Raw genomic sequence first — 27,483 nt, 5'->3', positions numbered from 1 at the left:
GAACTTCAAGACCCTAGGCACAGTTGTCTATAAATGCAGCAATCATGAGAACAGCTAAATGAAAATACACAACAGCAACCCATCAAAGTTTACAACTCTTGATTAGTTTGAATGCATGATAGCCCAGTGAATGAATTACAAAGTGTGTGAATATGTATCCTCTGGAAGGCAGGCTACACTAATAAACAAGGTTTTTTTAAAGTGGTGAAATGGCTCGCTGGGCTCTACCACCTTGGTGAGGACTTGCTGGGCCCCCAGGTGTGCATATGCCTCAAATTAGCTGAGCCTTTTTGCTTGTTAAGGCAGCGCCTATGCTGAAAGGAGACCGATTTAGAGAAAAAATCAAAGAATAAATCAAATAAAAAAATCTGTGAAGTCCTTTAAGTTTTTGTTTCCGACGTGTGTCAGAGGGCCTCTACCTCAAAGTCTCCAGAGGATTAATTCCTCCTGCTGCAGTTCGTGTCCAGTTACATCGAGTGCATGCAACGGTGGCGCAAACGGCTATGCACTTTCCGTTTTTCTGCCAACTCGATTTTTTCTCGAAAATCTGGAGGACACAGCCCATTCAGAGCTTGTATTTTGGTACCATCCATAAGTCTGCCCACCCCATTCTTTCAGTAGATGCTCTCATACATCATGGTGGAATTGGCCATTTGTGAACCCTAAAGCTCTAAGATGTCCTATTCCTAAACTCATTGAGCTTTTGCATCAATCATTGTGTCAAGCAAAGGTATGCAGAGGCGAGATGACTCGCTGGGCCCTACCACCTTGGTGATAGCTCGCTGGAACCCAAGGTGTAGATATGCCTTGAGCTGGGCACCAAACCTGTGCTTGCTAAGGCAGCACATATACTAAAATTGGATCGATACAGAGAAGATTAGCATGGCCCCTGCGAAAGCATGACACGCAAATCCGTGAAGCGCTCCATATTTTTGCAGCTGTGATCAAAGCCTGCTTCACTGGACTTGATTCATCCCCTCCTGCCACTCTTTGTTTTCATTCTTGTTCTCTTGTGTCAAGAACTGGTGCATCTCCAATGTCTATAGCGCACTCTCAGTTTTCCTGCCAATTCTTTTTTTTATGCTTGTACTCTGGGGCCATCGACAAGTGTATCCACTCACTTTCTTCAGCAGATGCCGTTGGGGAACAGGGTTTGACCACAAAGGCAATATCTTTTCCCTTCAAGGTGAGTCACAGAACACCACTGAAACAGAACAATACATTCACACAGAGCAAACTTGAGCTAAAATAAACTTCTAGTTATGATGTTTTCACATTTTTATCATACAGTGACCAGCGGTGCTGTAAATACCTAAAGAGTTACATATGCCAAGTAGGAATACGTGTAAATGTGGAAAAACATACATGTGGTGTGATTGAACTTCAAGACCCTAGGCACAGTTGTCTATAAATGCAGCAATCATGAGAACAGCTAAATGAAAATACACAACAGCAACCCATCAAAGTTTACAACTCTTGATTAGTTTGAATGCATGATAGCCCAGTGAATGAATTACAAAGTGTGTGAATATGTATCCTCTGGAAGGCAGGCTACACTAATAAACAAGTTTTTTTTAAAGTGGTGAAATGGCTCGCTGGGCTCTACCACCTTGGTGAGGACTTGCTGGGCCCCCAGGTCTGCATATGCCTCAAATTATCAGAGCCTTTTTGCTTGTTAAGGCAGCGCCTATGCTGAAAGGAGACCGATTTAGAGAAAAAATCAAAGAATAAATCAAATAAAAAAATCTGTGAAGTCCTTAAGGTTTTGTTTCCGACGTGTGTCAGAGGGCCTCTACCTCAAAGTCTCCAGAGGATTAATTCCTCCTGCTGCAGTTTGTGTCCAGTTACATCGAGTGCATGCAACGGTGGCGCAAACGGCTAAGCACTTTCCGTTTTTCTGCCAACTCGATTTTTTCTCGAAAATCTGGAGGACACAGCCCATTCAGAGCTTGTATTTTGGTACCATCCATAAGTCTGCCCACCCCATTCTTTCAGTAGATGCTCTCATACATCATGGTGGAATTGGCCATTTGTGAACCCTAAAGCTCTAAGATGTCCTATTCCTAAACTCATTGAGCTTTTGCATCAATCATTGTGTCAAGCAAAGGTATGCAGAGGCGAGATGACTCGCTGGGCCCTACCACCTTGGTGATAGCTCGCTGGAACCCAAGGTGTAGATATGCCTTGAGCTGGGCACCAAACCTGTGCTTGCTAAGGCAGCACATATACTAAAATTGGATCGATACAGAGAAGATTAGCATGGCCCCTGCGAAAGGATGACACGCAAATCCGTGAAGCGCTCCATATTTTTGCAGCTGTGATCAAAGCCTGCTTCACTGGACTTGATTCATCCCCTCCTGCCACTCTTTGTTTTCATTCTTGTTCTCTTGTGTCAAGAACTGGTGCATCTCCAATGTCTATAGCGCACTCTCAGTTTTCCTGCCAATTCTTTTTTTATGCTTGTACTCTGGGGCCATCGACAAGTGTATCCACTCACTTTCTTCAGCAGATGCCGTTGGGGAACAGGGTTTGACCACAAAGGCAATATCTTTTCCCTTCAAGGTGAGTCACAGAACACCACTGAAACAGAACAATACATTCACACAGAGCAAACTTGAGCTAAAATAAACTTCTAGTTATGATGTTTTCACATTTTTATCATACAGTGACCAGCGGTGCTGTAAATACCTAAATAGTTACATATGCCAAGTAGGAATACGTGTAAATGTGGAAAAACATACATGTGGTGTGATTGAACTTCAAGACCCTAGGCACAGTTGTCTATAAATGCAGCAATCATGAGAACAGCTAAATGAAAATACACAACAGCAACCCATCAAAGTTTACAACTCTTGATTAGTTTGAATGCATGATAGCCCAGTGAATGAATTACAAAGTGTGTGAATATGTATCCTCTGGAAGGCAGGCTACACTAATAAACAAGTTTTTTTTAAAGTGGTGAAATGGCTCGCTGGGCTCTACCACCTTGGTGAGGACTTGCTGGGCCCCCAGGTCTGCATATGCCTCAAATTATCGGAGCCTTTTTGCTTGTTAAGGCAGCGCCTATGCTGAAAGGAGACCGATTTAGAGAAAAAATCAAAGAATAAATCAAATAAAAAAATCTGTGAAGTCCTTTAAGGTTTTGTTTCCGACGTGTGTCAGAGGGCCTCTACCTCAAAGTCTCCAGAGGATTAATTCCTCCTGCTGCAGTTTGTGTCCAGTTACATCGAGTGCATGCAACGGTGGCGCAAACGGCTAAGCACTTTCCGTTTTTCTGCCAACTCGATTTTTTCTCGAAAACCTGGAGGACACAGCCCATTCAGAGCTTGTATTTTGGTACCATCCATAAGTCTGCCCACCCCATTCTTTCAGTAGATGCTCTCATACATCATGGTGGAATTGGCCATTTATGAACCCTAAAGCTCTAAGATGTCCTATTCCTAAACTGATTGCGCACTCTCAGTTTTCCTGCCAACTCTTTTTTATTGCTTGTACTCTGGGGCCATTGACGAGTGTGTCCACTCCCTTTCTTCAGCAGATGCCGTTGAGGAACAGGGTTTGACCACAAAGGCAATATCTCCAATGTCTATAGCGCACTCTCAGTTTTCTTGCCAACTCTTTTTTTTATGCTTGTACTCTGGGGCCATCGACAAGTGTGTCCACTCACTTTCTTCAGCAGATGCTGTTGGGGAACAGACCACAAAGGCAATATCTTTTCCCTTCAAGGTTGAGTCACAGAACACCACTGAATCAGAACAATACATTCACACAGAGCAAACTTGAGCTAAAATAAACTTCTACTTATGATGTTTTCACATTTTTATCATACAGTGACCAGCGGTGCTGTAAATACCTAAAGAGTTACATATGCCAAGTGGAAAAAAATGTGGAAAAACATACATGTGGTGTGATTGAACTTCAAGACCCTAGGCACAGTTGTCTATAAATGCAGCAATCATGAGAACAGCTAAATGAAAATACACAACAGCAACCCATCAAAGTTTACAACTCTTGATTAGTTTGAATGCATGATAGCCCAGTGAATGAATTACAAAGTGTGTGAATATGTATCCTCTGGAAGGCAGGCTACACTAATAAACAAGTTTTTTTTAAAGTGGTGAAATGGCTCGCTGGGCTCTACCACCTTGGTGAGGACTTGCTGGGCCCCCAGGTCTGCATATGCCTCAAATTATCGGAGCCTTTTTGCTTGTTAAGGCAGCGCCTATGCTGAAAGGAGACCGATTTAGAGAAAAAATCAAAGAATAAATCAAATAAAAAAATCTGTGAAGTCCTTTAAGGTTTTGTTTCCGACGTGTGTCAGAGGGCCTCTACCTCAAAGTCTCCAGAGGATTAATTCCTCCTGCTGCAGTTTGTGTCCAGTTACATCGAGTGCATGCAACGGTGGCGCAAACGGCTAAGCACTTTCCGTTTTTCTGCCAACTCGATTTTTTCTCGAAAACCTGGAGGACACAGCCCATTCAGAGCTTGTATTTTGGTACCATCCATAAGTCTGCTCACCCCATTCTTTCAGTAGATGCTCTCATACATCATGGTGGAATTGGCCATTTATGAACCCTAAAGCTCTAAGATGTCCTATTCCTAAACTGATTGCGCACTCTCAGTTTTCCTGCCAACTCTTTTTTATTGCTTGTACTCTGGGGCCATTGACGAGTGTGTCCACTCCCTTTCTTCAGCAGATGCCGTTGAGGAACAGGGTTTGACCACAAAGGCAATATCTCCAATGTCTATAGCGCACTCTCAGTTTTCTTGCCAACTCTTTTTTTTATGCTTGTACTCTGGGGCCATCGACAAGTGTGTCCACTCACTTTCTTCAACAGATGCCGTTGGGGAACAGACCACAAAGGCAATATCTTTTCCCTTCAAGGTTGAGTCACAGAACACCACTGAATCAGAACAATACATTCACACAGAGCAAACTTGAGCTAAAATAAACTTCTACTTATGATGTTTTCACATTTTTATCATACAGTGACCAGCGATGCTGTAAATACCTAAAGAGTTACATATGCCAAGTAGGAATACGTGTAAATGTGGAAAAACATACATGTGGTGTGATTGAACTTCAAGACCCTAGGCACAGTTGTCTATAAATGCAGCAATCATGAGAACAGCTAAATGAAAATACACAACAGCAACCCATCAAAGTTTACAACTCTTGATTAGTTTGAATGCATGATATCCCAGTGAATGAATTACAAAGTGTGTGAATATGTATCCTCTGGAAGGCAGGCTACACTAATAAACAAGTTTTTTTTTAAAGTGGTGAAATGGCTCGCTGGGCTCTACCACCTTGGTGAGGACTTGCTGGGCCCCCAGGTCTGCATATGCCTCAAATTATCGGAGCCTTTTTGCTTGTTAAGGCTGCGCCTATGCTGAAAGGAGACCGATTTAGAGAAAAAATCAAAGAATAAATCAAATAAAAAAATCTGTGAAGTCCTTCAAGGTTTTGTTTCCGACGTGTGTCAGAGGGCCTCTACCTCAAAGTCTCCAGAGGATTAATTCCTCCTGCTGCAGTTTGTGTCCAGTTACATCGAGTGCATGCAACGGTGGCGCAAACGGCTAAGCACTTTCCGTTTTTCTGCCAACTCGATTTTTTCTCGAAAACCTGGAGGACACAGCCCATTCAGAGCTTGTATTTTGGTACCATCCATAAGTCTGCTCACCCCATTCTTTCAGTAGATGCTCTCATACATCATGGTGGAATTGGCCATTTATGAAACCTAAAGCTCTAAGATGTCCTATTCCTAAACTGATTGCGCACTCTCAGTTTTCCTGCCAACTCTTTTTTATTGCTTGTACTCTGGGGCCATTGACGAGTGTGTCCACTCCCTTTCTTCAGCAGATGCCGTTGAGGAACAGGGTTTGACCACAAAGGCAATATCTCCAATGTCTATAGCGCACTCTCAGTTTTCTTGCCAACTCTTTTTTTTATGCTTGTACTCTGGGGCCATCGACAAGTGTGTCCACTCACTTTCTTCAGCAGATGCCGTTGGGGAACAGACCACAAAGGCAATATCTTTTCCCTTCAAGGTTGAGTCACAGAACACCACTGAAACAGAACAATACATTCACACAGAGCAAACTTGAGCTAAAATAAACTTCTACTTATGATGTTTTCACATTTTTATCATACAGTGACCAGCGGTGCTGTAAATACCTAAAGAGTTACATATGCCAAGTAGGAATACGTGTAAATGTGGAAAAACATACATGTGGTGTGATTGAACTTCAAGACCCTAGGCACAGTTGTCTATAAATGCAGCAATCATGAGAACAGCTAAATGAAAATACACAACAGCAACCCATCAAAGTTTACAACTCTTGATTAGTTTGAATGCATGATATCCCAGTGAATGAATTACAAAGTGTGTGAATATGTATCCTCTGGAAGGCAGGCTACACTAATAAACAAGTTTTTTTTTAAAGTGGTGAAATGGCTCGCTGGGCTCTACCACCTTGGTGAGGACTTGCTGGGCCCCCAGGTCTGCATATGCCTCAAATTATCGGAGCCTTTTTGCTTGTTAAGGCAGCGCCTATGCTGGAAGGAGACCGATTTAGAGAAAAAATCAAAGAATAAATCAAATAAAAAAATCTGTGAAGTCCTTTAAGGTTTTGTTTCCGACGTGTGTCAGAGGGCCTCTACCTCAAAGTCTCCAGAGGATTAATTCCTCCTGCTGCAGTTTGTGTCCAGTTACATCGAGTGCATGCAACGGTGGCGCAAACGGCTAAGCACTTTCCGTTTTTCTGCCAACTCGATTTTTTCTCGAAAACCTGGAGGACACAGCCCATTCAGAGCTTGTATTTTGGTACCATCCATAAGTCTGCTCACCCCATTCTTTCAGTAGATGCTCTCATACATCATGGTGGAATTGGCCATTTATGAACCCTAAAGCTCTAAGATGTCCTATTCCTAAACTGATTGCGCACTCTCAGTTTTCCTGCCAACTCTTTTTTATTGCTTGTACTCTGGGGCCATTGACGAGTGTGTCCACTCCCTTTCTTCAGCAGATGCCGTTGAGGAACAGGGTTTGACCACAAAGGCAATATCTCCAATGTCTATAGCGCACTCTCAGTTTTCTTGCCAACTCTTTTTTTTATGCTTGTACTCTGGGGCCATCGACAAGTGTGTCCACTCACTTTCTTCAGCAGATGCCGTTGGGGAACAGACCACAAAGGCAATATCTTTTCCCTTCAAGGTTGAGTCACAGAACACCACTGAATCAGAACAATACATTCACACAGAGCAAACTTGAGCTAAAATAAACTTCTACTTATGTTGTTTTCACATTTTTATCATACAGTGACCAGCGGTGCTGTAAATACCTAAAGAGTTACATATGCCAAGTGGAAAAAAATGTGGAAAAACATACATGTGGTGTGATTGAACTTCAAGACCCTAGGCACAGTTGTCTATAAATGCAGCAATCATGAGAACAGCTAAATGAAAATACACAACAGCAACCCATCAAAGTTTACAACTCTTGATTAGTTTGAATGCATGATAGCCCAGTGAATGAATTACAAAGTGTGTGAATATGTATCCTCTGGAAGGCAGGCTACACTAATAAACAAGTTTTTTTTAAAGTGGTGAAATGGCTCGCTGGGCTCTACCACCTTGGTGAGGACTTGCTGGGCCCCCAGGTCTGCATATGCCTCAAATTATCGGAGCCTTTTCGCTTGTTAAGGCAGCGCCTATGCTGAAAGGAGACCGATTTAGAGAAAAAATCAAAGAATAAATCAAATAAAAAAATCTGTGAAGTCCTTTAAGGTTTTGTTTCCGACGTGTGTCAGAGGGCCTCTACCTCAAAGTCTCCAGAGGATTAATTCCTCCTGCTGCAGTTTGTGTCCAGTTACATCGAGTGCATGCAACGGTGGCGCAAACGGCTAAGCACTTTCCGTTTTTCTGCCAACTCGATTTTTTCTCGAAAACCTGGAGGACACAGCCCATTCAGAGCTTGTATTTTGGTACCATCCATAAGTCTGCTCACCCCATTCTTTCAGTAGATGCTCTCATACATCATGGTGGAATTGGCCATTTATGAACCCTAAAGCTCTAAGATGTCCTATTCCTAAACTGATTGCGCACTCTCAGTTTTCCTGCCAACTCTTTTTTATTGCTTGTACTCTGGGGCCATTGACGAGTGTGTCCACTCCCTTTCTTCAGCAGATGCCGTTGAGGAACAGGGTTTGACCACAAAGGCAATATCTCCAATGTCTATAGCGCACTCTCAGTTTTCTTGCCAACTCTTTTTTTTATGCTTGTACTCTGGGGCCATCGACAAGTGTGTCCACTCACTTTCTTCAGCAGATGCCGTTGGGGAACAGACCACAAAGGCAATATCTTTTCCCTTCAAGGTTGAGTCACAGAACACCACTGAATCAGAACAATACATTCACACAGAGCAAACTTGAGCTAAAATAAACTTCTACTTATGATGTTTTCACATTTTTATCATACAGTGACCAGCGGTGCTGTAAATACCTAAAGAGTTACATATGCCAAGTGGAAAAAAATGTGGAAAAACATACATGTGGTGTGATTGAACTTCAAGACCCTAGGCACAGTTGTCTATAAATGCAGCAATCATGAGAACAGCTAAATGAAAATACACAACAGCAACCCATCAAAGTTTACAACTCTTGATTAGTTTGAATGCATGATAGCCCAGTGAATGAATTACAAAGTGTGTGAATATGTATCCTCTGGAAGGCAGGCTACACTAATAAACAAGGTTTTTTTTAAAGTGGTGAAATGGCTCGCTGGGCTCTACCACCTTGGTGAGGACTTGCTGGGCCCCCAGGTGTGCATATGCCTCAAATTAGCTGAGCCTTTTTGCTTGTTAAGGCAGCGCCTATGCTGAAAGGAGACCGATTTAGAGAAAAAATCAAAGAATAAATCAAATAAAAAAATCTGTGAAGTCCTTTAAGTTTTTGTTTCCGACGTGTGTCAGAGGGCCTCTACCTCAAAGTCTCCAGAAGATTAATTCCTCCTGCTGCAGTTCGTGTCCAGTTACATCGAGTGCATGCAACGGTGGCGCAAACGGCTAAGCACTTTCCGTTTTTCTGCCAACTCGATTTTTTCTCGAAAATCTGGAGGACACAGCCCATTCAGAGCTTGTATTTTGGTACCATCCATAAGTCTGCCCACCCCATTCTTTCAGTAGATGCTCTCATACATCATGGTGGAATTGGCCATTTGTGAACCCTAAAGCTCTAAGATGTCCTATTCCTAAACTCATTGAGCTTTTGCATCAATCATTGTGTCAAGCAAAGGTATGCAGAGGCGAGATGACTCGCTGGGCCCTACCACCTTGGTGATAGCTCGCTGGAACCCAAGGTGTAGATATGCCTTGAGCTGGGCACCAAACCTGTGCTTGCTAAGGCAGCACATATACTAAAATTGGATCGATACAGAGAAGATTAGCATGGCCCCTGCGAAAGGATGACACGCAAATCCGTGAAGCGCTCCATATTTTTGCATTTGTGATCAAAGCCTGCTTCACTGGACTTGATTCATCCCCTCCTGCCACTCTTTGTTTTCATTCTTGTTCTCTTGTGTCAAGAACTGGTGCATCTCCAATGTCTATAGCGCACTCTCAGTTTTCCTGCCAATTCTTTTTTTTATGCTTGTACTCTGGGGCCATCGACAAGTGTATCCACTCACTTTCTTCAGCAGATGCCGTTGGGGAACAGGGTTTGACCACAAAGGCAATATCTTTTCCCTTCAAGGTGAGTCACAGAACACCACTGAAACAGAACAATACATTCACACAGAGCAAACTTGAGCTAAAATAAACTTCTAGTTATGATGTTTTCACATTTTTATCATACAGTGACCAGCGGTGCTGTAAATACCTAAAGAGTTACATATGCCAAGTAGGAATACGTGTAAATGTGGAAAAACATACATGTGGTGTGATTGAACTTCAAGACCCTAGGGCCAGTTGTCTATAAATGCAGCAATCATGAGAACAGCTAAATGAAAATACACAACAGCAACCCATCAAAGTTTACAACTCTTGATTAGTTTGAATGCATGATAGCCCAGTGAATGAATTACAAAGTGTGTGAATATGTATCCTCTGGAAGGCAGGCTACACTAATAAACAAGTTCTTTTTAAAGTGGTGAAATGGCTCGCTGGGCTCTACCACCTTGGTGAGGACTTGCTGGGCCCCCAGGTCTGCATATGCCTCAAATTATCGGAGCCGTTTTTCTTGTTAAGGCAGCGCCTATGCTGAAAGGAGACCGATTTAGAGAAAAAATCAAAGAATAAATCAAATAAAAAAATCTGTGAAGTCCTTTTAGGTTTTGTTTCCGACGTGTGTCAGAGGGCCTCTACCTCAAAGTCTCCAGAGGATTAATTCCTCCTGCTGCAGTTCGTGTCCAGTTACATCGAGTGCATGCAACGGTGGCGCAAACGGCTAAGCACTTTCCGTTTTTCTGCCAACTCGATTTTTTCTCGAAAACCTGGAGGACACAGCCCATTCAGAGCTTGTATTTTGGTACCATCCATAAGTCTGCCCACCCCATTCTTTCAGTAGATGCTCTCATACATCATGGTGGAATTGGCCATTTATGAACCCTAAAGCTCTAAGATGTCCTATTCCTAAACTGATTGCGCACTCTCAGTTTTCCTGCCAACTCTTTTTTTTATGCTTGTACTCTGGGGCCATCGACGAGTGTGTCCACTCCCTTTCTTCAGCAGATGCCGTTGAGGAACAGGGTTTGACCACAAAGGCAATATCTCCAATGTCTATAGCGCACTCTAAGTTTTCCTGCCAACTCTTTTTTTTATGCTTGTACTCTGGGGCCATCGACAAGTGTGTCCACTCCCTTTCTTCAGCAGATGCCGTTGGGGAACAGGGTTTGACCACAAAGGCAATATCTTTTCCCTTCAAGGTTGAGTCACAGAACACCACTGAAACAGAACAATACATTCACACAGAGCAAACTTGAGCTAAAATAAACTTCTACTTATGATGTTTTCACATTTTTATCATACAGTGACCAGCGGTGCTGTAAATACCTAAAGAGTTACATATGCCAAGTGGAAAAAAATGTGGAAAAACATACATGTGGTGTGATTGAACTTCAAGACCCTAGGCACAGTTGTCTATAAATGCAGCAATCATGAGAACAGCTAAATGAAATTACACAACAGCAACCCATCAAAGTTTACAACTCTTGATTAGTTTGAATGCATGATAGCCCAGTGAATGAATTACAAAGTGTGTGAATATGTATCCTCTGGAAGGCAGGCTACACTAATAAACAAGGTTTTTTTAAAGTGGTGAAATGGCTCGCTGGGCTCTACCACCTTGGTGAGGACTTGCTGGGCCCCCAGGTGTGCATATGCCTCAAATTAGCTGAGCCTTTTTGCTTGTTAAGGCAGCGCCTATGCTGAAAGGAGACCGATTTAGAGAAAAAATCAAAGAATAAATCAAATAAAAAAATCTGTGAAGTCCTTTAAGTTTTTGTTTCCGACGTGTGTCAGAGGGCCTCTACCTCAAAGTCTCCAGAAGATTAATTCCTCCTGCTGCAGTTCGTGTCCAGTTACATCGAGTGCATGCAACGGTGGCGCAAACGGCTAAGCACTTTCCGTTTTTCTGCCAACTCGATTTTTTCTCGAAAATCTGGAGGACACAGCCCATTCAGAGCTTGTATTTTGGTACCATCCATAAGTCTGCCCACCCCATTCTTTCAGTAGATGCTCTCATACATCATGGTGGAATTGGCCATTTGTGAACCCTAAAGCTCTAAGATGTCCTATTCCTAAACTCATTGAGCTTTTGCATCAATCATTGTGTCAAGCAAAGGTATGCAGAGGCGAGATGACTCGCTGGGCCCTACCACCTTGGTGATAGCTCGCTGGAACCCAAGGTGTAGATATGCCTTGAGCTGGGCACCAAACCTGTGCTTGCTAAGGCAGCACATATACTAAAATTGGATCGATACAGAGAAGATTAGCATGGCCCCTGCGAAAGGATGACACGCAAATCCGTGAAGCGCTCCATATTTTTGCATTTGTGATCAAAGCCTGCTTCACTGGACTTGATTCATCCCCTCCTGCCACTCTTTGTTTTCATTCTTGTTCTCTTGTGTCAAGAACTGGTGCATCTCCAATGTCTATAGCGCACTCTCAGTTTTCCTGCCAATTCTTTTTTTTATGCTTGTACTCTGGGGCCATCGACAAGTGTATCCACTCACTTTCTTCAGCAGATGCCGTTGGGGAACAGGGTTTGACCACAAAGGCAATATCTTTTCCCTTCAAGGTGAGTCACAGAACACCACTGAAACAGAACAATACATTCACACAGAGCAAACTTGAGCTAAAATAAACTTCTAGTTATGATGTTTTCACATTTTTATCATACAGTGACCAGCGGTGCTGTAAATACCTAAAGAGTTACATATGCCAAGTAGGAATACGTGTAAATGTGGAAAAACATACATGTGGTGTGATTGAACTTCAAGACCCTAGGGCCAGTTGTCTATAAATGCAGCAATCATGAGAACAGCTAAATGAAAATACACAACAGCAACCCATCAAAGTTTACAACTCTTGATTAGTTTGAATGCATGATAGCCCAGTGAATGAATTACAAAGTGTGTGAATATGTATCCTCTGGAAGGCAGGCTACACTAATAAACAAGTTCTTTTTAAAGTGGTGAAATGGCTCGCTGGGCTCTACCACCTTGGTGAGGACTTGCTGGGCCCCCAGGTCTGCATATGCCTCAAATTATCGGAGCCGTTTTTCTTGTTAAGGCAGCGCCTATGCTGAAAGGAGACCGATTTAGAGAAAAAATCAAAGAATAAATCAAATAAAAAAATCTGTGAAGTCCTTTTAGGTTTTGTTTCCGACGTGTGTCAGAGGGCCTCTACCTCAAAGTCTCCAGAGGATTAATTCCTCCTGCTGCAGTTCGTGTCCAGTTACATCGAGTGCATGCAACGGTGGCGCAAACGGCTAAGCACTTTCCGTTTTTCTGCCAACTCGATTTTTTCTCGAAAACCTGGAGGACACAGCCCATTCAGAGCTTGTATTTTGGTACCATCCATAAGTCTGCCCACCCCATTCTTTCAGTAGATGCTCTCATACATCATGGTGGAATTGGCCATTTATGAACCCTAAAGCTCTAAGATGTCCTATTCCTAAACTGATTGCGCACTCTCAGTTTTCCTGCCAACTCTTTTTTTTATGCTTGTACTCTGGGGCCATCGACGAGTGTGTCCACTCCCTTTCTTCAGCAGATGCCGTTGAGGAACAGGGTTTGACCACAAAGGCAATATCTCCAATGTCTATAGCGCACTCTAAGTTTTCCTGCCAACTCTTTTTTTTATGCTTGTACTCTGGGGCCATCGACAAGTGTGTCCACTCCCTTTCTTCAGCAGATGCCGTTGGGGAACAGGGTTTGACCACAAAGGCAATATCTTTTCCCTTCAAGGTTGAGTCACAGAACACCACTGAAACAGAACAATACATTCACACAGAGCAAACTTGAGCTAAAATAAACTTCTACTTATGATGTTTTCACATTTTTATCATACAGTGACCAGCGGTGCTGTAAATACCTAAAGAGTTACATATGCCAAGTGGAAAAAAATGTGGAAAAACATACATGTGGTGTGATTGAACTTCAAGACCCTAGGCACAGTTGTCTATAAATGCAGCAATCATGAGAACAGCTAAATGAAATTACACAACAGCAACCCATCAAAGTTTACAACTCTTGATTAGTTTGAATGCATGATAGCCCAGTGAATGAATTACAAAGTGTGTGAATATGTATCCTCTGGAAGGCAGGCTACACTAATAAACAAGGTTTTTTTAAAGTGGTGAAATGGCTCGCTGGGCTCTACCACCTTGGTGAGGACTTGCTGGGCCCCCAGGTGTGCATATGCCTCAAATTAGCTGAGCCTTTTTGCTTGTTAAGGCAGCGCCTATGCTGAAAGGAGACCGATTTAGAGAAAAAATCAAAGAATAAATCAAATAAAAAAATCTGTGAAGTCCTTTAAGTTTTTGTTTCCGACGTGTGTCAGAGGGCCTCTACCTCAAAGTCTCCAGAAGATTAATTCCTCCTGCTGCAGTTCGTGTCCAGTTACATCGAGTGCATGCAACGGTGGCGCAAACGGCTAAGCACTTTCCGTTTTTCTGCCAACTCGATTTTTTCTCGAAAATCTGGAGGACACAGCCCATTCAGAGCTTGTATTTTGGTACCATCCATAAGTCTGCCCACCCCATTCTTTCAGTAGATGCTCTCATACATCATGGTGGAATTGGCCATTTGTGAACCCTAAAGCTCTAAGATGTCCTATTCCTAAACTCATTGAGCTTTTGCATCAATCATTGTGTCAAGCAAAGGTATGCAGAGGCGAGATGACTCGCTGGGCCCTACCACCTTGGTGATAGCTCGCTGGAACCCAAGGTGTAGATATGCCTTGAGCTGGGCACCAAACCTGTGCTTGCTAAGGCAGCACATATACTAAAATTGGATCGATACAGAGAAGATTAGCATGGCCCTTGCGAAAAGCTTCGCCATCGTTCTTCTCTGTTTTCGCGCATGCGCATTAGTGCCTTCGCGCATGCCCAGTCGCACAAACGCGGTACAAACGGGACACCATCAAAGCGCAGGATCGAATCCCGACCGAAGCACAAATATTAAACATTATATTACACACTATTATATTCATATTATGCCTATTTCATGTGTATACATGAAAGTAACATGCCGTGCATTATTTGTTTCACCTTTTTCTGCATAGATATTAAAATCTGTTGTGTTAAACATTATATTGTATTTATATTGTTAATGTTAAATAATATATTCATATTGTTTCCCCTTTTTATATTGTTTCACCCTTTTCTGCATAGATATATTGTATTTATATTGTTTCACCTTTTTCTGCATATATATTAAAATTTGTTATGTTAAACATTATATTACATTTATATTATGTCAATAATTTTATTTCAATGTATAAATAAAAGTTACATGCCGTGTATTATTCGTTTCACCTTTTTCTTCAGTAAAAAAAATATCAATTAAATATCAGTTGTTGTTGTTGTTGTTGTTGATGATGATGATGATGTATAGATGCAGAAAACACCAAACACAGCAGCAGTAGACTACAGTGTGAAATAGATTATTTATTTCAAACTACAATACAATAAAACATGATGATTTTGATGATGATGATGATGATGATGATGATGATGGTGATGATGATAGTAATAATAATAAAAATAGAGCATCAGAGCAGACACATGGCATAAATGTTCTGGGGCGAGATGCAGAACAGTGGTATTGATGCAGAACAGTGGCACAAGGCTTCATTCCTCTTATTTTAAACCACATCAATCACAGCAGACAGACGCATAGTATAAGGGCTCATTACAGACATGCATGGATAAATAATGCAGCAGCATACAGTGTGAAGTACCAACGCGGCGGCAACAGAGCCAGTGGCAACTGGACGTAACTCCAAAGACAGTGACCACATTATTGAACATACCCACATGTCCAAAAGGCCTATATAACTTGTCAGCACATAAAATCATAACAGCACAAATGCATGACAATGTGTTATACAGGTGTGAATGTGTTATACAGGTGTGAATGGGACAGACAATGTTTTCTTTTCTTTTTCTTAAGCCATATGATAGGCAGCAGACACACAGTATAGGCCTATATAACTTGTCAGTGTAAAGAATCAGAATAGTACAAAGGCATGGCAATGTTATACAGGTGTGAATGGGATACACAATGTTTTTTTTGCTGTAGAAAAGTTGTGGCAGGTGTGGACCGGTGTTTGTAGGAAGCCTCCACACCGCGGCAAGGTCCCGGTCCTTGTGGAGGGTAAAGTCAATGTCTTTAAAAAACAAACAAACAAACACTGAAACAACTATATACACCTGCCCCAGCGAGAATGCGAAATCAGTCCGGGGCTCGACCCTGGTCCTTCATCTCCCTCAGCCAGTCCTCCACACTCTTACCCGCTGCGGCGGCAGAGCAAAAATGTACATTGCCGTAGCGGGTGTGTCCGGTCTCCCTCCGCTTTGGCTGGCCGCATCTCCTGCACTTTTGTTCTTGTGGCACGCCGGCCCGGGCAGCGACAACTGTTCCTGCCGCTGCCCTCTGCTCAGCCCTATTCCTCCTCAGCCATTCAGTTTTGTACGCAGAGCGAGGCTGAGGAGGGGGAGCAGGAGGTGGTGCAGGCAGCCGAGGGCCGGCGTGATGTGCGGCGGCCAGCGGCAGAGGGAGGACGTGTGGGGCTGGCGTGGTCCGAGGGAGCGTTGGGATGGGGAGCACCCTCACACTCTGCTGGGGCAGTGAGAGGTCCAGAAAGAGAGGCTGTGTTGCCGGAAAAGGTCCTGTTGCAGCTGCAGCAGCCGGTGGTATGGCCAGGACAACAGCTGAGGGGGCAAGCGGTAAAGGCGCCAGTGGGCGCACTGGCGCTGGCAGAACAGGCACCGGTGCTGCCACAGCCGGTGCTGCTGCCAGAGGTCCCGCCGCCCTTGGCGCTGCTGTCCTTGCCTGGCCTGTTGCTGCTGCCGGAGAACGATCCACCGCTGTTGCTGGGCACGGCGCCGAACCCGCTGCCGCTGCCGCTGCCGCTGGTGGTCGTCCCTCTGCTGCAACGCCTGACGCTAGCACAGTCCTCTCCTTCTCCCGCTGCATCCTGGTGAACCTGAAAACGGATTTCAACGTAGTGTTTTAGTTACATGTACAATTTTGAGAGTATGCCATTCAAGCATGTCATTACCATAACATCAAAAGCATCAAACATACCACAGCGAGAGGGTCCTGGCGTTCAGCTCAAAGAGCTGTATGGGCGCCCGAGCCATCAGCCTCTGGTGGCCCAGCACAAGGTCCCGGATGTGCTGGTACCGAAGCAGTATGCTGTCCCACCGCGACCTCCGGGCACCGCGCGCACGGCTGCCCGAGGGGATCAAGCGGCAGAGCTGGGTGCATACTGCCTTTACCAGCCGGCTTGCGCTGGGACTGCTGGCAGGTCCAGAGGTCTCTCCGACCAGGCAGCTGTGGACAATGGACAAAAACAATGACAGATATGAGCATGATAATGGGCAACATTACATAAAGCAGCTTGTTTGTACACCAGGGAAATGTATGATGGAAGCGTAGCCTTACTGTCTCAAGCTTTCCACACCAGGTATACTGGTGCGGCTTGGCTGCCATGAAGCGCCCCTGAGCTGGCCTGTCCCTGTAGCGGGGAGGGTAAACTACTCGGGCCCTGTCGTACGGTGACAGGGCCTCGTAGAGCCTGATAAGCTCGTCTACCCTCCCCTCGGACAAGGCCGGGTCGTGACGCAACCCCACCAAGGCCGTGGCCAACTGGACCACGGCCAGGTACCCCGGCTGGTCATCCGGTCCTCTGTAGTCCTGCAGACACACAAGAAGAGATGGAAAACAATAAGTCAGTTGGATGGAACAGAGCGAGCGCAGTTTTTGGTGATGCGAGATGCACTGCAGTCGCAGACCACAAAGAGGTGGCGTGCTTACCTCAGCAGCCTGCTGAGGCTCTGGCGAGGACCGGCCGGGGGAGTGGGGTGCGGGCTCGTGGGCACCGGTCGGACTGGATGGCTCGGGCGCGGGTGCGTCAGCCGGTCGCCCTGACCGCGGGTCCGTCTGAGGAGCAGGGAACTCGCCAGGCACGTGCAGGGTGAGGTCCTCCACCTCCTGCGGGCCGTCGGCGAGCTCGTCATCCTCGACGAGTTGGGGAACCCCCCCCCCCCGCGTCCGGAATGTCAGGGTACAAGCTGACGTCCTGCAGCACTCTGCCCGTCTGGGAGTACAGGTACTCGATGCCGATGATTTCCCCTGAAGTACAACAACACAAATCGCATCAGTCAGTCTGGTACAAATATCATTCAGTGTGGACACGTGTAAGCGCGGTGGCTATTGTGTTCTTACCCGTGTACTCCCTGGGCTTGGTGTAATCCTTGACCATACTCGTGCCAAGCACCCTTTGGCTGAGCTGGTCAAGGGAGTGCTGCAGGGGGCCATTGTAGGAGCGGAGCAGCAGCCGTCCCTCCTGTGCCACGGACGCCGCCCTGTCGGCGTTCCACCGCGTCAACCCCTACAGGAGAAATGACTGGAAGTGCCAGGGATTGGCACTTTCTCCTGAGGAGGAACACAGATCTGTTTGCAGTTTATTCAGTGCACACAATGTGAATGACAGCGAGTCGATGACAGTGAAAGATTGACATGACAGTGAAGAATGTGAAACATACCTGGAATGAAGCGGTTGAGATGCAGGTGGAACGACTCCAGGGACGTGGAGCCTCGTGCACAACGGTACACCGGCAGGCTGATCCCCCCCTTGGTCATCCTGCCGGTCTCAGTGTACAGCTCCACGCCCGGCGGGTCCTGGATGCAATGGAGGTGGCGCCGCTGCTCCGTCCAGATCTTCTGGATGCGGTCTTGGTCCAGCAGGGAAATCCCCATGGTGTCTCGTCCGTTGGCACCGCCGAAGGTTTCCAGGAGGTCACCGATCAGCCGCTCCGTCTCCGCCGCTCCACGCGTGCGGCGACGGCAATGGAGAGCCATATTCTTGCGGCTGACGTGCCTCCACACTCCGGCGTCGGACGAGAAGGTCATCCCCTGCGCCTCAAGCATCCTCTTCTTCGCCTTGAGCAACCGGGCTGCGTCCTCTGGGTCCCACAGGAAGATGCACGAAGACAGCTGCTGCAGGAAGGGTTTATACAGCTGGTGGCTCTCGGTGGTGACACCTGTTATGGAAAAATGCATGTTATATCAAGTTATGGAACCATGATGTCTCTTACTGTGATGCTGTTTGTTTAATTATTGTTTTTGCCACAACGCACCTGACGCGAACCGCCGCATCAGGTGCCAGATGTCCAGCCGGACCACCAGCTTGTCCCACTTCCCGAACATGTCAGCTGTCTTGGATCCCCCGTGGGACGAACAACAGTCCCGGTCGACGTAGAGGAGCTGAGGCGGCTCCACCCCAGCGTCCCGATACCGCCGCATTAACCCCGCAGCCATGGGCAACAGGCCGGCACCCTCGGCGTCCGTGAGCACGGACATGAGCACCTGTCCGTGCTCGTTGCCGACGTTCGTTGCCCACGCTGCGGTCTGGGCGGCAGCACCGGCGAGCTTCCGGGTCACCTGTTTGAAAGAATAAATCCTCTCAGTAAGGCTGCACGCACATAGCCAGAGCGTGATACTCCGCACCACATTTATATACATATATATTTATAAATACATAGCACCACATTTACCTTCTTGGTCGAATCCATCTTCAAAACCGTTCCAAAGACGGAGGTGACCCGGGCCTTCACGTCCTCCAGGCGGGAGAGGATGCCGTGGCAGTACACCATTAACAGCCACGCGTACTGGGGCACGGGTGGCGGTTTTGGTGGTGGGGTGCACATGCGCACGACACCTCGCGACGTGAAGGGCTACATGACACTGAGGTAGTGTATGGACCTCCGCATCCAGGCCTCTGTGTGTGCCTCACAGAGTTTTTTGTACAGCTGCGTGGCGCTGTTCCCCCGAGTACGCTCACGCAGCTGAATGATTACCCGCCGGTCGCAGGCAAGCCTACAGAGAGGAGCACATCATGTGTTACAGAAGAGCCACACACAGACACACTGTGACAGTGTTCAGACAGGTACTTACTTGTAGGTGAGGATTGCCGGCAAGAGGCCGCCACACACAGACACACTGTGACAGTGTTCAGACAGCTACTTACTTGTAGGTGAGGATTGCCGGGAAGAGGGCGCCACAAACAGACATACTGTGACAGTGTTCAGACAGCTACTTACTTGTAGGTGAGGATTGCCGGGAAGAGGGCGCGATGCCCCTCTCCCAGCTGACCCACGACCTCCTGCGACCAGGCAGCTACCTTCCTCTTACACCGACGGCACTCCAGGTACTCGGTGGCCATCAAGTACCAGCCGTCGATGTCCAGGACCCTCCGGATGGTCCTGTAGAGCCCACACTTGGTGAGGGCCCTATTACAGCATGTTGGCCGGACGCCCCACAGACGCAGGGGCGTCCAGAGGAACAGCCGACACGCGAAGAAGGCCTCAGCCGAAGCAGGAGTGGGCGTTCTGCCTGCTCCACTTTCCTCTCCTTCCTCTTCCTCTTCGCCGGCGCTGGTGCCAGGGTGGCCTCCCCAGATTGCGTCTCCTCCACGGAGACGCGACGGGGCTCCTCTCTGGTCAACGCCTGAGCCCGAGCCGGAACCGCGAGCGTAGGTGGAGCAGCCGCAACTCGAGGTGGTGGCGGTGGGGGAGGGATGGAGGACAATGCCGGAGGAGGTGGAGATGGAGGCCTCACCACCAGCGGGAGAGTCTGAAGGACCTGTACGTGAGCTTCAGACACATTCACACACAACAAAATGGCATCAGCACAATGATAGTCATTGGGCAACACACAGGCAGGCAAGACTAAGTGAGTCTGAGTGTTAATGACGTGCAGCATGCCAGTGATTAGATGACGTGCAGAATGCAAGTAATTAGATGACGTACAGCATGCCAGTGATAGGGCAGATGGTTTAGTGCTACAAGGTGAATGTCAAGAGATCCAGCAGGGCCAAGGGAAGTAGACATGTGAAGGTGGTTAAGCAAATCTACATTGCCACTACGTTCTACACATCTACCACCGACAAAGATGGCTACATTACCTGCCAAACCTACCTTTGGTCTTCAAGCATCAGCTGTAGAGACCAGTAAATGAAACCATTACAGTTAATACAAAAATACCGCCAGAAGAATATATATTGAGGGCAAATGTTACAGTGTGACGTGTCCAGTGTGGTGCCAGTTACCCGTTTCTAAGTCAGTGGCCATCTGGACCAGATCGTTGATGACGTGCAGCATGCCAGTGATTAGATGACGTGCAGAATGCAAGTGATTAGATGACGTACAGCATGCCAGTGATAGGGCAGATGGTTTAGTGCTACAAGGTGAATGTCAAGAGATCCAGCAGGGCCAAGGGAAGTAGACATGTGAAGGTGGTTAAGCAAATCTACATTGCCACTACGTTCTACACATCTACCACCGACAAAGACGGCTACATTACCTGCCAAACCTACCTTTGGTCTTCAAGCATCAGCTGTAGAGACCAGTAAATGAAACCATTTCAGTTAATACAAAAATACCGCCAGAAGAATATATATTGAGGGCAAATGTTACAGTGTGACGTGTCCAGTGTGGTGCCAGTTACCCGTTTCTAAGTCAGTGGCCATCTGGACCAGATCCTCGTCCGTCACCTCTGTGGGGGGGGAACCGAGGGGCGCTGGTCTCTGACGGATGTAGACACCGCTGTGGGGTGGGAGGGCAATGGTTAGTTAATCCTGTACACTGAACCACTGTTGTGTTAAAGAGAAAGAAAGAGATCTACCTGGAACTGCAGGCCGTGCTGGTGTGGTCATCAGCTTCCTGACCTTGGCCTGCAGCTCACCTGGGGCCATTGGACGCCTTCCCAGTAGGGCCGAGAACATGGGAGCGATCGGCTTGCGTGGCGGCAGCGCGGTGGAAGCAGCGGCCTTGCTGGGGCCACTGCTGGTGGTGGGGGTGCTGCTGCTGCTGCTGCTGGTGGGAGGTGGGGGGGTAGCAGCCACCTCTGCCGACTGCTCCTTGTCTCGGCCCAGGATGTACTTCCTGGCGGCGTCCATCGAGGTCCCAGGCTGCGGTGTCTTCCGCCGTAGCCACTTGACAAATATGCAAAACAATGATCAAAGATTAATACGCATATAAACAAGTCACAGCACCCTGTCAACAGTACACTGCCCTTCACCACAACAGGACTTACGTCTGGTGCTTCTTCTCCGTGGAGTCGTACAGGTCCTTCAGGGTGGCCCCCTTGTAGTCCACAAAGCCAACAAGCGCCTCGCCCTCACACCCGGGCTGAGTGGCGCGAGCCCGGGCCTCCTCGTGCACCCGGTGGTAACGCAGCTGCTCAGCAAAAGCAGGGTGGGCGCACGAGTACCGGGCGAGTGCGTCCTTGTTGGCCATAAGGGGGCTGTCGGAGGCACTTTTCTCCCCCTCCCGCTGGTGGCTGGCAACCAACTGCGTGGTGTAGCCCACGTCGTTCTCCAGGAGCCAACTGAAAGTTTGACCCTGGTACTTGCCAAACTGGATGCTGTGGCAGCCCAGCACCAGCATGGGGTTACCAGGGTCACCGCCCTTTGAGATGACGTGGGCTTGGGCCTCCTTCTCCACCTCCTCTGGCTTCTTGGCCCTCGCAGCAGCGGCGGTCCCGCGTGGCCCCTTGCCGGCGATGAAGGCCGCCGCCTCATCAGAGGCCCGCAGGACAAGCTGCTGCGAGGCCGTCACTTTAAAATTTGCAAAAACCATCTCTACAATGACACAGCACAGCGTTAAGCCAGCATTACAGGTTAAACTACATGTTAATTGCCATATTAACAGGAATATCATACATAAGATTAATGATATACTAGTACTACACATTCACTATTGAAATATTAATGTTAACAAATTAACATAACTTGACACAACAGATAAATAATGACCCCAGGGTCAGCCCCCTATGCACTGGCAGCCATTAAACAAACAGGCTTATTGTTAATGCATAAAACATACACTTAAACTTTATATTTTGTTTTCACGTGGTGATATTATAATCTTAAGGGTCTAAAGATACTAACTGTATGGTCTTTTCATAATTTAATTTTGTTTTCAGAGATCGTCACATGTTGTCCTGTTCATTTCCAATGCAATGGATTACATTACATTACATTACATGCTAGCGATCTCTCAAAATGTATTTAATCTTTGATCAGACTAACTGGTTATCTTCCTTAGATGTAGTTACTACAGTTTGGAGTCGAAATTGATTGGCCCAAAACGCTCGACAAACGCTCGACAATACGAGCTGCTGATTGGCTCAAAACCGAAAACGCTCAACAAACGCTCGACAATACGAGCTGCTGATTGGCCCAAAACCGAAAACGCTCGACAAACGCTCGACAATCCGAGCTGCTGATTGGCCGGCATCCAGAGAGCATTGCTGGGCACAGAGCGCAAGGATTACACGCAAATCCGTGAAGCGCTCCATTTTTTTGCAGCTGTGATCAAAGCCTGCTTCACTGGACTTGATTCATCCCCTCCTGCCACTCTTTGTTTTCTTTCTTGTTCTCTTGTGTCAAGGACTGGTGCATCTCCAATGTCTATAGCGCACTCTCAGTTTTCCTGCCAACTCTTTTTTTTAATGCTTGTACTCTGGGGCCATCGACGAGTGTGTCCACTCCCTTTCTTCAGCAGATGCCGTTGGGGAACAGGGTTTGACCACAAAGGCAATATCTTTTCCCTTCAAGGTTGAGTCACAGAACACCACTGAAACAGAACAATACATTCACACAGAGCAAACTTGAGCTAAAATAAACTTCTACTTATGATGTTTTCACATTTTTATCATACAGACCTTCTATCGCCATACAATCCATCGCGCTCTTTAAGATCACTAAATTCGAGGCTTCTGGTCATTCCTAGGATATCTAAGTCCACTAAAGGAGGGAGGGCGTTCTCGCATTTAGCTCCTAAACTCTGGAATAGCCTTCCTGATATTGTACGAGACTCAGACTCGCTGTCCCAGTTTAAAACTAGATTAAAGACGCATCTCTTTAACCAAGCATTCACTTAATGCTTAACCTTTGATACTGCTGAATCAGTTCGAATGCATTAACATTATGAACATCAGCTATGCTAATTATTTCCCATCTGCCTTTCTGCTGTTATCTCGGGACGCTAGTCCCGAGGTAAATAGCGTTCGTCAGCTCCAGTTTGTATCCAGCCTCTCACGGAGACTTCAGATGCCCCAACGCCTGTGAAGAGACGACTCGACGCCTGTGAAGAGACGACTCAAAGCCGGCGATATGTTATGCCATAAATTAATACTTGATTAACTAACTGTATTTTTCTATGTACATTTCCCGAAATGCAATTTCTGTAAAGCTGCTTTGAGACAATGTGTATTGTGAAAAGCGCTATACAAATAAATTTGAATTGAATTGAATTGAATACAGTGACCAGCGGTGCTGTAAATACCTAAAGAGTTACATATGCCAAGTAGGAATACGTGTAAATGGCTACATGTGGTGTGATTAAACTTAAAGATCCTAGGCACAGTTGTCTATAAATACAGCAATCATGAGAACAGCTAAATGAAAATACACAACAACAACCCATCAAAGTCTACAACTCTTGATTAGTTTGATTGCATGATAGCCCAATGAATTGTTGTAAAGCTTGTTCTTCTTAAGTGTAGAACAACTCAGAAGCGAAGACCAGGAGACTTGGGATTGTATCTTTTAAGCAGGATTGTTTATTTGCTATAGTCTGCTTCGTCCAAAATCAAAAGTCAAGTCTAACTAAGGCAGTATACATATAGTTCATATACCCTTTCAGGGGGAGGCGTTACATAATGGTGGAGACACTCTGAAACAAAAGCATGTAAATGAGGCATACAAGTTTAGGAACTTGCCCTAGACTGAGAGTGTTACCCATCCTAATCCAATCAGCATAACAGTGTAATGTAAATATCCTAAGTCAGACTGATCGGGGACAACTACGTGTGTCTGCAACTCCTCGTTAGGAAAGTATTTCTGCCTGTCACGCGGAAGACCAAGGTTGGATTCCCTGACGGGGAGATCCAGTCCTTTACTGCTGCCAAGAGACCTTAACAAAAGTTTTGCTCAGCACTATACCACCAACGCAAGACCGTTGGATGTAGGCTGGAAGCCCTGTTGTGCGGTCAGCAAGAATTCTCGAAATACATTAGCAGCTGGCAGGTGCAGATAAACTGAAACTCTTTTTGTTTGGACCTGGCACTTAAAAAAATTGCATGAACTTATTGACCTGACCTACCAGGCTCCATATTAAAAAACAAGGTTTCTAGTTTATAAATGTAACACGTTTTATACAGACACTTCACATTTGACGCATGTCACTGTTCCTGGAAGTCGCGCTGATCGGGGACAACTACCTGTCTCTGCAACTCCTTGTTAGTATAGTGGAAATTATCTCCGCCTGTCACGCGGAAGACCGGGGTTCGATTCCCCGACGGGGAGATCCAGTCCACACTGCTGCCAAAAGACCGGTACAAAAGTTTTGCTGCAGCAAACGAGTTAGAGGAGGAGCTGGCCAGGGTCCCCAGAAAACTGTTTTAACGACAGCTTGAGCAAAATGAAATGCGTTGGCCGAGAATCGAACCCAGGTCAACTGGTGCGGGAGCCGAAAATGGTTAAGCTTAACTTCCCTTAACTTTTCCCATTCATTATCTATGGTAGTGCTTAACAATACGGATGCAATATACCTTTTGGCCACACGTAGACTTCCTGAACATTCTGCTTGTGTTAAGTCCAGGACAATCTAATAAAATATGTTTGACAGATAAGGGAATTTTACAAAACATACATAAAGTTGGGTCTTCACCTTTAAGCAAAAAAGCGTGGGTCAAGGAAGTCTACACCTACGTGCGGCTGGCCCTCGTGCGGGAGCCGAAAATGGTTAAGCTTAACTTCCCTTAACTTTTCCCATTCATTCTCTATGGTAGTGCTTAACAATACGGATGCAATATACCTTTGGCCACACGTAGACTTCCTGAGCATTCTGCTTGTGTTAAGTCCAGGACAATCTAATAAAATATGTTTGACAGATAAGGGAATTTTACAAAACATACATAAAGTTGGGTCTTCACCTTTAAGCAAACAAGCATGGGTCAAGGAAGTCTACACGTACGTGCGGCTGGCCCTCCCGTGTGAGGCGAACGTGATAACCACTACACTACGGAAACACGTCTTCAGGTTGCAGACATACATCTTTAGGTGCACGCTTGTTAAAAAGTGTATAAAGGTAATGAGCGCTACACCCACCTAGCGTGGCAAACAGTTTAAAATACTTTTGAACATAAATTAAAACATTTTAATACATTTGTGACACTACAGTTAGTTGTATAATAAAATACATACCGTAGTATCAAATACATAATATACATAAAACACAATACAGTAAATCATTCACAAAAATGTTCTGGGATGCATGCTCATTTATAGATCCGTTTATCGACAAATACATGCAGGGAAGTCTGTTTTTATGTCTGTAGGTTCTAATGGCAGGGGCCCTGACCACATTCTTAACAGTAATAAACCAACTTATCTGATCGTAGCCATGGTAACCAAAGATCCTGCTTGCCCTTGTTGGGGGCAGTGGCGGATCTAGAGATTTTTTCCTGGGCTGACAAATGGGTGGCATAAGGTTTCAGGAGGGGGGGCATGGATATTATTCATAATTTAAAATGCTACGGTTTTCATTGAATGTGTTTTGTTCTCTACACTACATTACACAAAGTGGTTGAACACTGAACACTGAAAACGCAGTGGATAGATTTTATTTAGGAAGGAAAGGCGCCACTTAAACTTCCAAAATACGTTTATGTTTGCGCAAATCATTTTCTGACAGACTGTTTTGTGAACGTGGGTCAATTCAAAGCAGGTCTTGCTTCAAATTTAATCCTCAAGTGTGGATCGTTGCCTATACTGTTCGCGATCCAACGTCACCTCCAGTAGAAGTAAGTGTATTTTATGATTTTTGAGCAAATACTCATTAAAGTCGATGTCAGCCAATTCAACAACAAATGCGTCTAAAGTTGTTGTCGTCGTCATAGGATGTCTGTGTAATAATTTAACCTTTGTTTGTATAGTGTGTAACCACACGTTTATAAATATATTTTTTAAAGATATTGTATTAAAAACTGTGCATGTTTTCTGTAAAGACAAGACATCAAAATTGCTATCATCCGTCTTGTAACCTTCGATACAACAAATAGCGTCAGACAGTTTTATGTCACGTATTATTTTTTGCAACAATTACAAATGTAAATAAATTAATACCTGTTCTATCTCCCTGCAGCATATATTTTCTTGTTCTGTAGCCATCTTCTCACATTTGCCACATAAGCACCTGTACGACAAGTAATGTAAACATGACGCAACAGGTCCCTCGCATAAATGTAATTTCGTTTGTACGTAGCAAACGTTATCACAGTATTTGTGTTTGTAGATTAAAAAAAATTGCGCCAACGTTATCACAGTTTGTGTGTGTCTGTGTGTGTGTTGCACATCCATAATTGCAAAGGGGACGCGATTACAACTCTATAAGCACATAAATGTATCAAATAACCATTCAGAGACATCCTGGTCCATTCTCATTTGTGTTTCTTCTGCCGGAGTCTCTTCATCATCTGGGTCTGATTACGGTTCAAACATGTACGGCTGAATGCCATACAAAACAGCGGGTCTCGTCTCTCACCCTCATCTATTCTGCTTCTACCGACTGATTATTGCCATAGGTATGCAAGTTACACCCTCATCCAAAGGCAGGGCGGGGATATGCAGCTCATTTACATTTAAGGTGGTACACACCAAAACACCTCTTTTTAAAACAGGCCCCAAA

The 27,483-nt window shown here is 45.6% G+C and overlaps 1 protein-coding gene, 5 non-coding genes and 1 pseudogene across 6 annotated transcripts in view; 6 read left to right on the top strand and 1 right to left on the bottom strand.

The window, feature by feature from the left end:
• The window catches only part of LOC143747602 (transmembrane 4 L6 family member 1-like), a 484,334-nt gene that overhangs the window by 216,211 nt on the left and 240,640 nt on the right, over positions 1-27,483 (bottom strand). The gene's annotated exons all lie outside the window — the stretch shown is intronic.
• Positions 828-934, top strand: LOC143747618 (U6 spliceosomal RNA). The gene has a single exon (XR_013206777.1). It is a non-coding gene; the product is annotated as a U6 spliceosomal RNA (small nuclear RNA).
• Positions 2,205-2,311, top strand: LOC143747626 (U6 spliceosomal RNA). Its single transcript, XR_013206781.1, has one exon. It is a non-coding gene; the product is annotated as a U6 spliceosomal RNA (small nuclear RNA).
• LOC143747625 (U6 spliceosomal RNA) lies at positions 9,392-9,498 on the top strand. Its single transcript, XR_013206780.1, has one exon. It is a non-coding gene; the product is annotated as a U6 spliceosomal RNA (small nuclear RNA).
• LOC143747624 (U6 spliceosomal RNA) lies at positions 11,936-12,042 on the top strand. Its single transcript, XR_013206779.1, has one exon. It is a non-coding gene; the product is annotated as a U6 spliceosomal RNA (small nuclear RNA).
• On the top strand, positions 14,480-14,577 carry LOC143747622 (U6 spliceosomal RNA; annotated as a pseudogene).
• On the top strand, positions 25,029-25,100 carry trnad-guc (transfer RNA aspartic acid (anticodon GUC)). Its single transcript has one exon. It is a non-coding gene; the product is annotated as a tRNA-Asp (tRNA).

This window comes from Siphateles boraxobius, unplaced genomic scaffold (genome assembly GCF_051911475.1).
Source record: "Siphateles boraxobius isolate OS27281-9 unplaced genomic scaffold, OSU_SipBor_1 23, whole genome shotgun sequence".
Taxonomy (NCBI): domain Eukaryota; kingdom Metazoa; phylum Chordata; class Actinopteri; order Cypriniformes; family Leuciscidae; genus Siphateles; species Siphateles boraxobius.
This window is presented reverse-complemented; position numbering and strand designations above follow the sequence as displayed.